The 12992-nt window shown below is 40.3% G+C and overlaps 1 protein-coding gene across 2 annotated transcripts in view; it reads left to right on the top strand.

The window, feature by feature from the left end:
- TAFA1 (TAFA chemokine like family member 1) overlaps positions 1-12992 on the top strand; it is a 516560-nt gene that overhangs the window by 418687 nt on the left and 84881 nt on the right. The gene's annotated exons all lie outside the window — the stretch shown is intronic.

Below are 12992 nucleotides of genomic sequence, written 5' to 3'. Positions count from 1 at the left end.
TTGCATTTCTTAAAGACACCCCAATTCAGTATGCTCAAGATGGAGCACACATTTCTATCAGCCTAGTAATGCAAGCATGATCCCTACATCAGTGAATAGCACCTGCATGACAATGGACCAAATGTTCATGTCCCCCCAAAGTTCATATATTGAAATTATAAGCCCCAAGGTGATGGTATTAGGAGGTAGGGCTTTGCGGAGGTAATTAGGTCATGAGGGTGGAGGCTTCACAGTGGGATTAGTGTCCTTATAAAAGAGGCCCCAGAGAGACCCCCAACTCCTTCTACCACGTAAGGATACAAGCTGGCCATCTGCAACCTGGAAGAGGACCTTCACCAGAACATGACCATGCTGGCCTCTGGAACTATGAGAAATAAATCTCTGGTTATAAGTTACCCCATCTATGGTATTTTATTATAGCGGCCTGTAAGAACTAAAACATGCATCTGCTCCTTATTCAAGCCAGCGTCTTGGGAAATATGTTTGCCTTTTCTCACTTCCTCATGGCCCACATCCATTCTACCAGACTTCCTTGATTCTACTGCCTAAACATCTCTCCAATCTTTTCCCTTTTTTCCATCCGCACTTCTAACAACCAGGCTCAGGCCATGGTCATCCTTTGCCTTGATTACTGAAAGGTCTTCTTTCTTATTGCCTGATTGCTCTATCATACATGGCCTTCAGTAACTAATGTAATTCCTCTTGATGCATGCTACCAGTGTGTTTTATTCTTCACCTTTTGTAACATAATTCCCACTTTAAGTTGCATGTCAGTATTATCTCCACTACTATACAATAGATGCTACATGAAGGTCTTGTTCAGGCTCTACAGCAGGGCCCAGAACAATGCCTGGAGCACTCAAATATTGTGTGCCCTTTGCACCCAGGTAGTGGGGTCAGACAGATGTGTGTTCCAATCCCAGCTCTACTATGATTCTAATCCTCAGTTTCCACATTCCTGAAAACAGGCATTGCATGAAGACAACTTCATGGTGTGATCATGAGGATGAATTGAGGAAAGGCATGCACAACACTTAACTCAGAGTTATTCTCAATAAATATTGGCTCTAAGAGTCAAGAAGATACATATAGAGTAAAGATCCCCCCATCTCTGGTAGACCATCTGTGGGGCTTTCTACTGTTTGTATGGAGAAGAAATAAAGCTAACACAGTGACTTTCAGACTTAGACTTGAGTATATGTAGTTTATACATAACAGGACATTCTTTTGGCCTCCGTATTCTACAAATTCAACTAAAGTATTATACTCCTTTAATTTTTCTCTCTCAATGGTGAAAGCAGAGGAAAGATGCATCCTTGTGCTTGGTGGGGGCAATCAAAAGTCAGGTGGTTTTTAACTTCATAGAAGGGATAATTACTATCAACAAAACTAAATTGACAATTAACTCTTTTAAATATTTACTCAACCCGAAATAAATAAACTGAAGTTTGTATGTTGTGTTACTATTACATTGCTAGTGTTGTGTGTTGTTGTAACTTGGGATGCTTTGCACTAAGTTAGTTTTTGCAGCAATTAAAGGACTATGTTCTGTGGAAAGTTAGCCTATCCCTCGCTTTTTTACTTCTATATAAATGCAGCCTCTTCTAGCTATGCACTTGTTACAAGCAACACTTGTTAGAAGACAGTGTAAATATTCTCTGTTACTTGTAAGAAATGGTATAGAAACAGATTCATCCATAGAAACTCATCAGATTCTGCACTTAAAATAATTGTTTTTAAAGTACATTAAAGAGCTTGACATTACTTACCCTTTTCCTTGTGTTTATATGCTGAGAAATTTTTGTTCCATTTTAAGGCAAACAAAAAGACCTCAAGCAGAAATATATTCCATCCCTGACTCTTCGTATGTACTAATGGAGAAAAACATATATAAGGATGAAGTTTACACAGAACTTTTGATCAAAGGTAGAATTATTCTGTGTACTCAATGATTAATCAGACAGGTAAACTCTACAAATGGCCTTGCAGCTTACTGGTTGACTGACATACAGAATTTTGGTATAGCTTTTAGATTTAACACCACTTGTCTTAAACCTGTCATTTTTGATGATTTCATCTTGCAGGATCTGTAGAATTCAAGAGAAAAGGGTTTAATACTACCTCCTGTGTAAACCAAAAATGATACATAATATGGCCCAAGAAAATGCCCAAATCAGAAGACTCATTCCATACATACTGATTCATCCTTTCTTATCTTGAGCATCAGAGATAGAGTAAGTGATAAGACATGGACCCTGCTTTAAAGACTGTGAGATCCAGGGAGACAACAGTAAAGGGGTGATTTCAAAATTGTGTGATTTGTGCTATGATGGGGATTAGCCCAGCCTACTCTGAGAACAGAGGTGAATGTTTTAACCCATGGTGGGAAGGGCTCTGGATAGTCTCCCAGCAGATGTGACATTCACCCTGAGACCTTAAGCATCTAGGTAAGATAATGTAAAAGAATGTTTAAGGCAGAAAAAAAAGGAACAGGCAGAAGTCTGGAGTCAAGAAGGGGTCTAATGAATCCAAGGATCTGACAGCAGTTCGGCATGCCTGGGGAGAGAAGAACATAGGCTAGGTGTGAAAAGAAGTGAGAGCAGAGTGGTCACTGGGGTGAGCTCATGCAGCACCCTGGTAGCCACGCCGAATGGTGAAACTCTGTCCAAAACGGATGGGATCAGGCACTAAAGGGTTTTGTGCCCGTACATGACATGGTTAGCTTTATCTTAGAGTGTATCATTAGCTAGCAAAGGAATAAAGGAAATGATTTCTACTAGAACTGCTCTTCATTGTACTTGGGCCCATATTTCAAACTGATAGAATAAACCCAAGAAAGGAATGCTGGAAAGGCTGCAGGTCAATTCTGATCTTTGGCTCAAAGCTCACTCAGCAAAGGTGTGTCACAGTTCTGCTGGCAAAAATTCAGAGTGGAGATTATGCAGGAGGAAGTGACTTGCAGAGAAATCCTAGCATTTAATTAGACCTATGACTAGAAAGCCCTGCCTTGTGCATCTTCAGAAGGTCAAGATTGGGATTCCAAGGTTCTTTAGGAAAACTTTTGGTAAGCCATCAGAATCACTATGGCAAGGGGAGAGTTGATTCCACTAAAGGAGAAGAAGTGAAAAGAACTGGGATTATGATGTCTCAACCATGGAAGGAAGAGACACCCCATGCTAGGAAGATTGAAGAATATTATGCATTGCTACTTAGCTGCACCTTAGAATCATCTACAGAGGTTCTTAAAAATACCAAAGTCTTGACTATACCCCCTAGGCATTTGTATTTAATTGGGCTGGGGGGTGGGGGCCTGGGGATTTGTATTTTCTTAAAACTCCACAAGGGATACTAAATTGTAACCAGGTTCAAGAACCAAAGGTGTAGTGGCCCAGAGCATGGGCTGGGGAATAAGGCAGTGTGAGTTGGAATTCCAGCTCTTTTTGGAAATGGAATTATTTTTGCTCTTTTAACTTTTCATTTATTAACTTTCCATAATGCAGTAAAGGTGGCTTACATAGATATATCTAACATAGACAAAACATCGACATGAAAGGAGTTTAGTTCTTATTCCTCTGCTTTCAGTTTCCTTATCTGTAAAATGGAAAAATAATAGTATCTACCTGATAGGATCAGTGCAAGGACTAAATGAGTTAACAAGTAAGGTGATCTACAAATACCTGGCAGGTAAGTGCTCGATGAATATAAACTATTGTCCTTAACCCAGATATAGTTAATAGGAGAAACAAGGACAGAGAGACAGAAATTACAAGGCATGTTTCAAGGGTAACAATTAGTTTAGCTGGTGCCTCGGGGAGTAATAGGAAAAAACATTTAGAGAGGCAAGTTGGGGCCAAATTGCTTTCTTGAGTTCCAGGCTAATGTTCACATTTGAGCAAGTGTTCATTAATTGATCATCTAATAACGTGCTCCCCAAATGTGAGGCAAGCAGGTGTATATTGTACAAAATAGAATAAATTAAAGGGTGGCTCAGAGTCCATTCCAAAACTTGGGCTCTGATGTGAGTTTAACGTAAATGTGGAACCAACAGATGTCTCTGTGAAAAGCCGAGATTAAATCAGCATAGAGCTTCAAAAATGAACAGCAAATTACTGGGTATTAATAATATCTGGTGCTCGGGGAGACAGATGCTCATCTTTGCAACACCTTGGCTCTCATTCACAGATAGAGCCAACTCCACTTCTGTTGTCCAGATTCAGCCCACTTTATTAGGAACCTCTAAATGGTGCTGAAAATGGTTTCTGTTCTTTTCATTTTTCATGTATAAATATTCTGAAAAAAGATGAAAGGTAACTTACAGGGATGCAGCCAACACAGCAGGGAAAGATAAAATGTAACGTACACATGAAGGAAGTCAGGATCCGGGGAAAGCAAGCGTAGGAGACTTGAGAGGAAGCCAAGAGGGAAGTGAACACATCGAGAGAAGGTCATAGGGACTATAAATATGCCAGCAGTGGGCTACAAATTGGCCTTAAGCCTTCTAAGCCATGTAGGCAATGCAAAGAGGGAAAGGAGATTGGTTACAAGATTGAGGAAGTTCCCAGCTTCATCCAGGCAGTTTACTTAGGAGAGGAATAGCTCTTTCTGGCACAATACCAGAGAGAAGCATCTCCAGGTTTAAATAAAGAGGATACTGTATAAAATAATAGTATTCCCCCACACCCTAATAGAGTCCATGACACGTAGTGGCTGCTAATACATATTTAGTGAGTGAATGGAAGAAGAAAGAAAGGATGGGAGGGCCTGTACTATATATCCCCAAATTCACGGGATGCTTTGCCAACATTCCTTAGTGTGGGCCGATGGCTTCCCACAGTTCAATAAAAGTAGTTCTAGTGGTTGTGTAACACACAATGACCCGGTTCAGGCATCAGTGCTCGGCTAGTCTGACTGAAACCAGAAATAGATTTGAGTGCCTAGGGAAGAGAACAGATTAACTATCCCACAGGCCAACTTTTCGCAAGACTGCTACTCTCTACCAGGCACCTCATAAGAACTGAGGAACAGAAATTTGATGTTATACTCCTTTGTCACTCCAGCTGCTTAATTCAGTGGCTTCACATGACAGAAGTTTACTTCTCACTCACATGAAAACTGATTCATGGATACCCGAATGGCAGGTGGCTCTCTTCCATGTGGTGATTCGGGAAACCTTGAGTCTTCCTCATTGTAGCTCTATCATGTATGGCTACCGGGAGCATCCACGTCAAGTGGCAGACAGTAGAGAAGGCCCACCTACTTCTTATCCCCCTTGGCCCAGAAATGGTCATATCACTTCTACTCACATTGTATAGGTAAGTGGTCCCACTTTGTTGTAAGAAAACTGGAAAACAGAGTTCCTAGAAAGGCAAAGCAGCCTCTTCTTGGTCACATCTTTCCTCCATGAAAGAACATGGAGCTCTGGAAGGCAGCTAAGTGTCTCCTCCACAATACTTATCTCCAGCCACCAAATATCTTGCCATACACAGGACACACCCTTCCCCCACTTCAGAAGAGTTAGCCCAAAGTCCAGAGTCTCCAGGTCGTGAGTAGTTTCTTCAGGTCTGGATGAGACGCCTCATTGTCTGGCCTCCTAGAAACTATAACATGCCACCCCACCCCACATACCAAATACGTAGGTGTTGGAGCAGGGAGAGAAACAATGAAAAACTCCCTTTCAGAGTAGGAAAGAGCAGTCAACATTTCCTAACAATCTGAAATCCTGTCCTAAAGGCATTGTAGGGACGCCTGCCCTAGCAGTGGGTGGAAAACACCCTGGTCCAAGTCCTTCCATGGCCCTGCTGTGCCCCTTGACAGGTTTTCCTTGTCCATCATCCCCCATGGCCTCATCTGAATGGAGTGCCAGGCAGTGTATCCTCTTTAAGGCACCACAGCATTCACAGCATACATCTTATTCATAGTAATTTGGGAACCCAAAGTTGTTTCAAGCTCAGATAGCTAAATACTTTTTTTTTTTTTTTTTTAATCTGAGCTTCTCGTTAGGGCAATATAGTTCTTTCAAACACTCAGAAGGCTACTGACCTATTTCCCCCCATAACCTCTACCTACCAGTAATCATTTCCAGGGTTATTTCTTGGAAACAATTCTCAAGCTTGCTTGCTTCCTTCCTTTCTTTTTTTCTTTTTCTTTTAGAGAGAGAGAAAGGGAGAGAGTATAGAAGTATGTGTGTTGGGGGTGGGGGGGGAACAGAGGGAAAGAGAATTTTAAGCAGACTCCATGCTGAGCGTGGAGCTCCACACAGGGCTCAATCTTGCAACTCTGGGATCATGACCTGAGCCAAAATGAAGAGTTGGACGTTTAACTGACTGAGCCATCCAGGCACCCCTCAAGTCTGTTTTAGGTCTTTGCTCTCTCACCCTTGTATGACATGCATTATTTCTACCAGGCCTGGTCACATGATCCTTTCTAAGTGAAGGGAATCTGAGAAATACAGTCCTTGTTTGGGCTTTCCACCATGATGTTATGCTGTGGAAAGATACAATTCTTCAGTGAAGAGCTGACCATTGAACTTTATCTCCCTAAGAATATTTGCAGGAATATAAACACTCTGCTATGTATGTGAAATGTAAATTGATGCTGCTGCTGCTAGCTCTTCTTTAAGATGAATTTGTGTTCAATTCCCACCTTTTCCATTTGCAATCCTTCTATCTCCAGCATTACTCTACTACTTTTGAGCATCACATTTCGTTATCTATAAAATATTCACAAGGTTGTTGTTGAATGATAAATTTATCTAATTTTACCAATAACTTCCCAGTAATTTAAAATGTGTGTGAAAAGTTATCTTGATAATTATAGCTACTATCTTTGTTTAGTTTTTGTCACAATCCAATGGTAATTAGACAAGACTTGGACATGCTGATATTTACATCTTTAAGGCATTTCATACTTTATATATATTTTTTCATTTTGAGCATTTTATTTCCTTTACTATAAAACTTGCTGATTTACCAAGACACCTGCTTAGCAAATTATGTATAGTACATTGTCTAGTTCTGCCATTTTAAATTTTGCACTTCGGGAAAGTGATATCAACCACTTCAGTCCAGTTGGAAGAAAGTCTTCTGACTGCACCAAACAGTGCATCATTTGATCCCAGTTTGTGTGGCGGTTGGCTATGCAACTTTGTAGAATTGAGCACCGAAGGATTATCTGCTTTACAAGATTATTGTTTTAATCAGTCAGCAAATGAACAAATGATCTATGCAATGAGGTATGGGCAAAGTAATTTTCTCAGAGGAATTCTCCGTGGATAATTTATATTGAACAAATATATAAATACTGATGCAGTTCCAGACATTAAAATTAACATTCAGCATGAAAATTTTTTGAAGTGAGTTCTAGCTGTTAACTGGGTAGGAGGGAATTCTATCTGGATCAGACATATGGTCCCTGAGGCTAAAGCAGTGGTTCTCATGCATCAGAATTACCTAGAGGGCTTCTTAAAAGACAGATTTTTGGATCTCATCTTCAAGATTTCTGATTCTGTACATCTAGGCTCAGAAATGTGTATTTCTAAAAACTCTTCAAGTGATGTTGCTACTCTTGCTCTTGAGATCTCACTCTAAGAACCACTAGCCTAAAGCAGCATTCAGCAAACTCCATCTTGCACATTCAGTCTGACCCACCATCTGCTTTAGTAAATAAAGTTTTACTGGAACACAGCCATGATCACTTGTTTACTCATTGTCTGTGGCTGCTTTCACACTATAATGGAAGAGATGAATAGTTGTAAGAGAGACCATATGGCATGCCAAGCCAAAAATATTTAATATCTGATCCTTGGCACAAGAATTTGCTGACCCCTGGCTAAAGAATAGGGAAGTGAGTGTGTAAGAGAATGGCGAGAGACCTGGCTCCTTCCCTTCCATCTGTACTTCATATGTGTTCCCTTTATTGCCTTGGAATTAGGGATTAGCTCTGTGCTCACCAACAGCACAGTCAATTATAAAGACAAATCATTTATATATGCCTGTCATTAAAGAGCAAAAATTAAAAGGAATTGAATTACACACTTCAGTACCCAATTTCTGCCAGATGGATAGAAGACTTACATCTAAATGGAACCACAAAGTCAACTTTCATCTTAAATTCTTCACTCTTAGAAAATACACAGTGGAAGCTTAATCTTTTGAGATGACAAAGGGGCTCAATGAATGTAATGAATGGTTCACTGTCGTGTCCATTTAATTAGACCTGCTCATCTGGACCCAAGGCACGAGTAATGAAACGAGGTGTTCATTGGACAGGAGCACATCATCTCAATGCTGTCACTACTTGATGGGGTCTTCAGTGGAGTAGTCAGAAGGGAAGGTCATTGTGATGACTCCTTGGATCTGACCACTGTGCTTTACTTAGAGCCATCAATTATCTGTTGCCTTTTTTAGTTTATTCAACAGTAAATGGTAAGCTGTCAGATTCTCTTGGGTGGTATTTGGTCATTTGTAGCCATTTGGATAAGAAATTTTAAAAGGATTTATATGGTATTGGGGTGATATCCTGTACTTAAAAAGTGAAGTTTAAAAAAAATAAACTTGCATTTGTTGAGTCTCCCTAACCATGCCATGTACTGTTCTTATATTGATGCTTATCAGCGCCAAGACACATCATGGCAGCCTCATGATATTCATGGTAGCATTATTCTATTCTGTAGATGAAAAACTGAGCTTTCAAGAGCTAAAAGGACTTTCTCAAGTTTACCCTACTAGGGAATGCCATAGCTAGGATTGAACTGTGGACTAACAACCAAACTGTTGACTACTCCACTCTGCCCACTGTAAATTCCTTCCTATAAATTTTCTGAATGTGATAATTACATTCATCCATAAGCATCATTTACTTTAGTCTCACCTGTTCCCCTAGTGAGTCTCTTATCTACTCTACAGAAAATACCCTTGCATCAGATACCTGTGGCCATAGTTCCCAAACTCTCTAGCTTTTGGTCTGGTCACGGGCAAGCCAAAAGAGCTCATTCGAAAGATACAGTCAATATGTAGATAAATGTAGCTGATAGTTGAAATGTTTAAAAGTGTATGTTTTCGCAGGGGAGTATAACTCAAAAACCTGGGGAGGCACGCCCAGGTCCATAAACTGAATAATTCCATGGCTGACAAATAATTTCCATCTCTTGAGTCACCTTCAATTAATTGTTAGTGGTTACTGCAGTGCTGTATTGAGAAGAATTTTGAGACTGTGTTCTGCTGTAGAAGGAAAGACTATTATAAATAGTAATCAGAAGAATGAGCACATATTGCATGACTTGCCAGATACAGAACTGAACACTTTAAATATATTAACTTGGCTACTCCTACAACAATTCTATAAAATTGGTACACATGGAGGAACGAAAGCATCAAGGTTAATGATTTACCTAATTTGCGTTCAGTGTTATTAAGTAGCAGAGCAGGGATATGAGCCCAAGAAGTCTGCCAGAGTCTGTCAATGGTGGGATCATCACTGCTAGAGTGAGGAGACAGACCTTGGGTCCCTGAGGTCCTCTCCTAGTGAGGGACAACATAAGAAGATAGTCTCAGAGCTTCTTAATCTGTTTTGTGCCATGGAGACTTTAATAGTCTTGTAAGATCCGCAGACCCCCCTTCTCAGAATGTTTTAAATGCATAATACAAAACACATGAGATAACTACGAAAGTCAAATATACTGAAATCCACTTGCTAAAATATTTTTAGAAGTAAATTTGTGAAAGAGTAATATACATGCTCCTTTATTAATGCAGTAAATAACAAGATCCATCCGTGAGTCTAATAGCAGCTGTCATTTGAAATAATGAAGAACATAAACAATATTTCAAATAATCTGCAACAACTGTAGTGTTATATGAAAATCTTGGTGGTTTCCATTTATGACAAAGTCACAGGTCCTTCTGAATCTAGTATGGTTTGTTACCTTCTTATGTAATTGAAAGGGCTGCTAAATTTCAGTTAAATGTTAATGAAAGTAAGGATGTGATTTTTGTTCTGTCGAAGATCACAGACCCTCTTATTTCCATACACTGAAACTTGGAACTACATTAAGAGCAGTTCTGATGTTGTACAAGGAAAACTGGATATGAGAGACAGAAAAAGTAGAATTTAATAACTTCTTTGTAACTATATAACCTGAATAAGTCTCCCAAACTCTCTGAGTTTCCTTTTCTCACTGTAAAATGGGAATAAACTTCTGTCATACAGATGATGGAAAGAAAAAACAGTAACATAGTTGGAAACGACTCTGTAAGGTGTAAAGCCCTTTATTAGTAAATTCTAAGAGATCTTGATTATTATTCGAGAAGCCACTGCAAGGTAGTATAAGAATTTGGGTTACCTGTTACTCAGCTTTCATTCATACTGGGAAAAACAAAAAACAAACAAACAAACAAGCAAATATCTTTTATTGACTGCCTCCTATGTGTCCACACTAGGATAGGGCTCATGCTGCTAAGGTATGAATATGAAATGGAACAGGCACCTTCCTTCAAGACAGTTGGAATCTACTATGGGAAAGACAGACACATCTCCACGAAACAGTGAGGGAAGTGCAGTGCGAATGAGGTGCAGAGAGAAGAGCCGGCGAAGACCCTGCCACTGTGGGAAGTGATGACCAAGCCTGAAGGGTTGAGTAGAAGTTGAATAGAAAGAGGTATTGATGGGGCACCTGGGTGGTTCATTCGTTAAGCATCTGCCTTCCGCTCAGGTCATGATCCCAGGGTCCTGGGATCAAGCCCCACATCTGGCTCTTTCCTCAGCAGGAAGCCTGCTTCTCCTTCTCTCACTCCCCCTGCTTGTGTTCCCTCTCTCACTGTATCTCTCTCTGTCAAATAAATGAAATCTTTTTTTTTTGTAAAAAGAAAGAGATATTAATGGTACAGCTAAAGGGGACAGCATAAGAAGTAGTACAGAATAAAATATGAGCTTATGAATGCAGGAAATGAGGCTCATTTGACCATATCCAGAGCATGAAGTACTAGAGAGAAGAGAGCTTTTGGAGAGATTAAGAGGGAAGAAGGAGGGGCCAGAGTGTGAACATCCTTACCTGTGGTGCTAAGGCTCTTGGATAGTATTTTATAGGGGATGGGAGACCCTAATGTCTTCTGAGTTAGTGATTTACATGATCTAATCTATGTTTTAGAGTGAGATTGCAAATCCATGACCCCCTGGAAAAATCTAGCCAACATATTTGTTTGGCCAGTATATTGAATTTTTAAAATTCTTCCTATATTTAAAAATCAGGAGACTACCCTCCCTCTGAAAAATGGAAAGATACAGTATCTCTGAGTTCATATTGTGTATGGCATCTATTGGTCATAGCTGACTAGTGACTGTGCCATTTAGACTGGACAGGGGTTCTCCAGGTGGTCTTTGTTCCACCACTCTTTGTTTCCTTGCCAACGCTGAGCCCAAATAAGTGAAGCCTTTTATCACCAGGCATACAGCATCTTTCCTATAGTAAAGAAGTATTTCTCTGTGCTCATGTCTCTGTTGAAAGTGAAAAAGTGAAAGACCAAGAGGACCACATGTTTCAAGAAAAATGAGAGAGACAGTATTTTCTTTCTTATTCTAACATGCTTCCCCTCACTCACTATACCTGCCCAAGCTTGACATTTGAGTTTGCAGCCCCTCTTGCCAGAGACAGTATGGACTGATGGACTCCTGGGAGATGGATTTCATGGAGCAAACTGGAAGCAGGGAGAACAGTTGGGAGATTGCTATGATCCAGGCAAGGCAGGCTAAGAATGAGAGCTAAAACTATGGTGCTGAGCTTGGAAGGGAGGGATGGATTCACACAATCCATAGGTGATGGAATCACAGAGTTCATGATTATTGGCTTGGAGGCTAAGAGAGGAAAAGAATGATTTCTTTGGTTTCTTCTTTGTGTATGGAGGCTGGCCATGGTTCCATCAAATGAGGGAATAAAAAAGCAAAAGACAGATGTAGGGTGAAGATGAGATCAATTTGGAACATGTTGAGTTGGAGGTAAAGTTGGGACACACAGTAGCAATGTTGAGCAGAAAGTTGGATATGTGAGCATGAAATCAGCAGAGAGATCCGGGTGAAAAGTTTGGATTTAACTAGGCAGCAGCAGATGGTTGGTAGGTGAAGCCATGAGAGTAAATTTCATCACTGAGGGAGAGCCTGAGGTTCAAGAATGGCTCATGGGCAGATGCCAAGGGAACAGCACATTTAAGGAATAGATCCCACAAAATCGACCTGGAAAAAAAAAAGAAAGACAAAACACAACCAGACAAGAATAAAAAGAATCCAGCCATGAGGATATTATGGAGGCCAAAAGAATACATTTTTTTTAGGGGGGGTGGTGCAGAAGGAGAGGGAGAGAGAATCTTAAGCAGACTCCACACCCAGAGCAGAGCCAAACATGGGGCTCAATCTCACAACCCTGAGATCATGACCTGAGCCAAAATCAAGAGTCAGATGTTGAACCAACTGTGCTACCCAGGCACCCCAAAGGAATAGATTTTTAAGAAGTTTCAAATGCAATAAGAAGTGAAGAGTGGATGGCCCATTCATTTTGGAAATTTGGAGTTCATTGTCCATCTTAGTGAAAGCAATGTCAGTGAAGTTGTAAGGACAATACCAGATAACAAAAATAATTACATCGTACTTGACTACATTGCAGGCAGAGTCCTAAGTGCTTTCCTTTTAACTCATTTAAAACAATAACCTTATGAGGTACTGTGGTTTTCCCCATGTTAATAGTGAGGAAAATGAGGGACAGAGATGTTACAAAATTTACACAAGTTAACACAGCAAGTAAGAGATAGAGCCCAAGTTTCAAACTCAGGCAGTCCAACTCCAGAGCCCAGGATCTTGATTTTATTGCTATTAGGCTCTTTTCACACTGCAATGGGTAATAAATAGATTGACCCAATTTATGCCTATTGTCCCAACGTCCTGTCCAAAAAGAAGTGCTCTCTAGGTTGAAATGATATGTGATCACCCCACTCATGCAGTGAATGAGC

Source organism: Halichoerus grypus, chromosome 1, assembly GCF_964656455.1.
Source record: "Halichoerus grypus chromosome 1, mHalGry1.hap1.1, whole genome shotgun sequence".
In the NCBI taxonomy this organism is placed as follows: Eukaryota; Metazoa; Chordata; class Mammalia; order Carnivora; family Phocidae; genus Halichoerus; species Halichoerus grypus.
The sequence above is the reverse complement of the archived record's forward strand: the minus strand, read 5'-3'. Positions and strand labels throughout refer to the sequence as shown.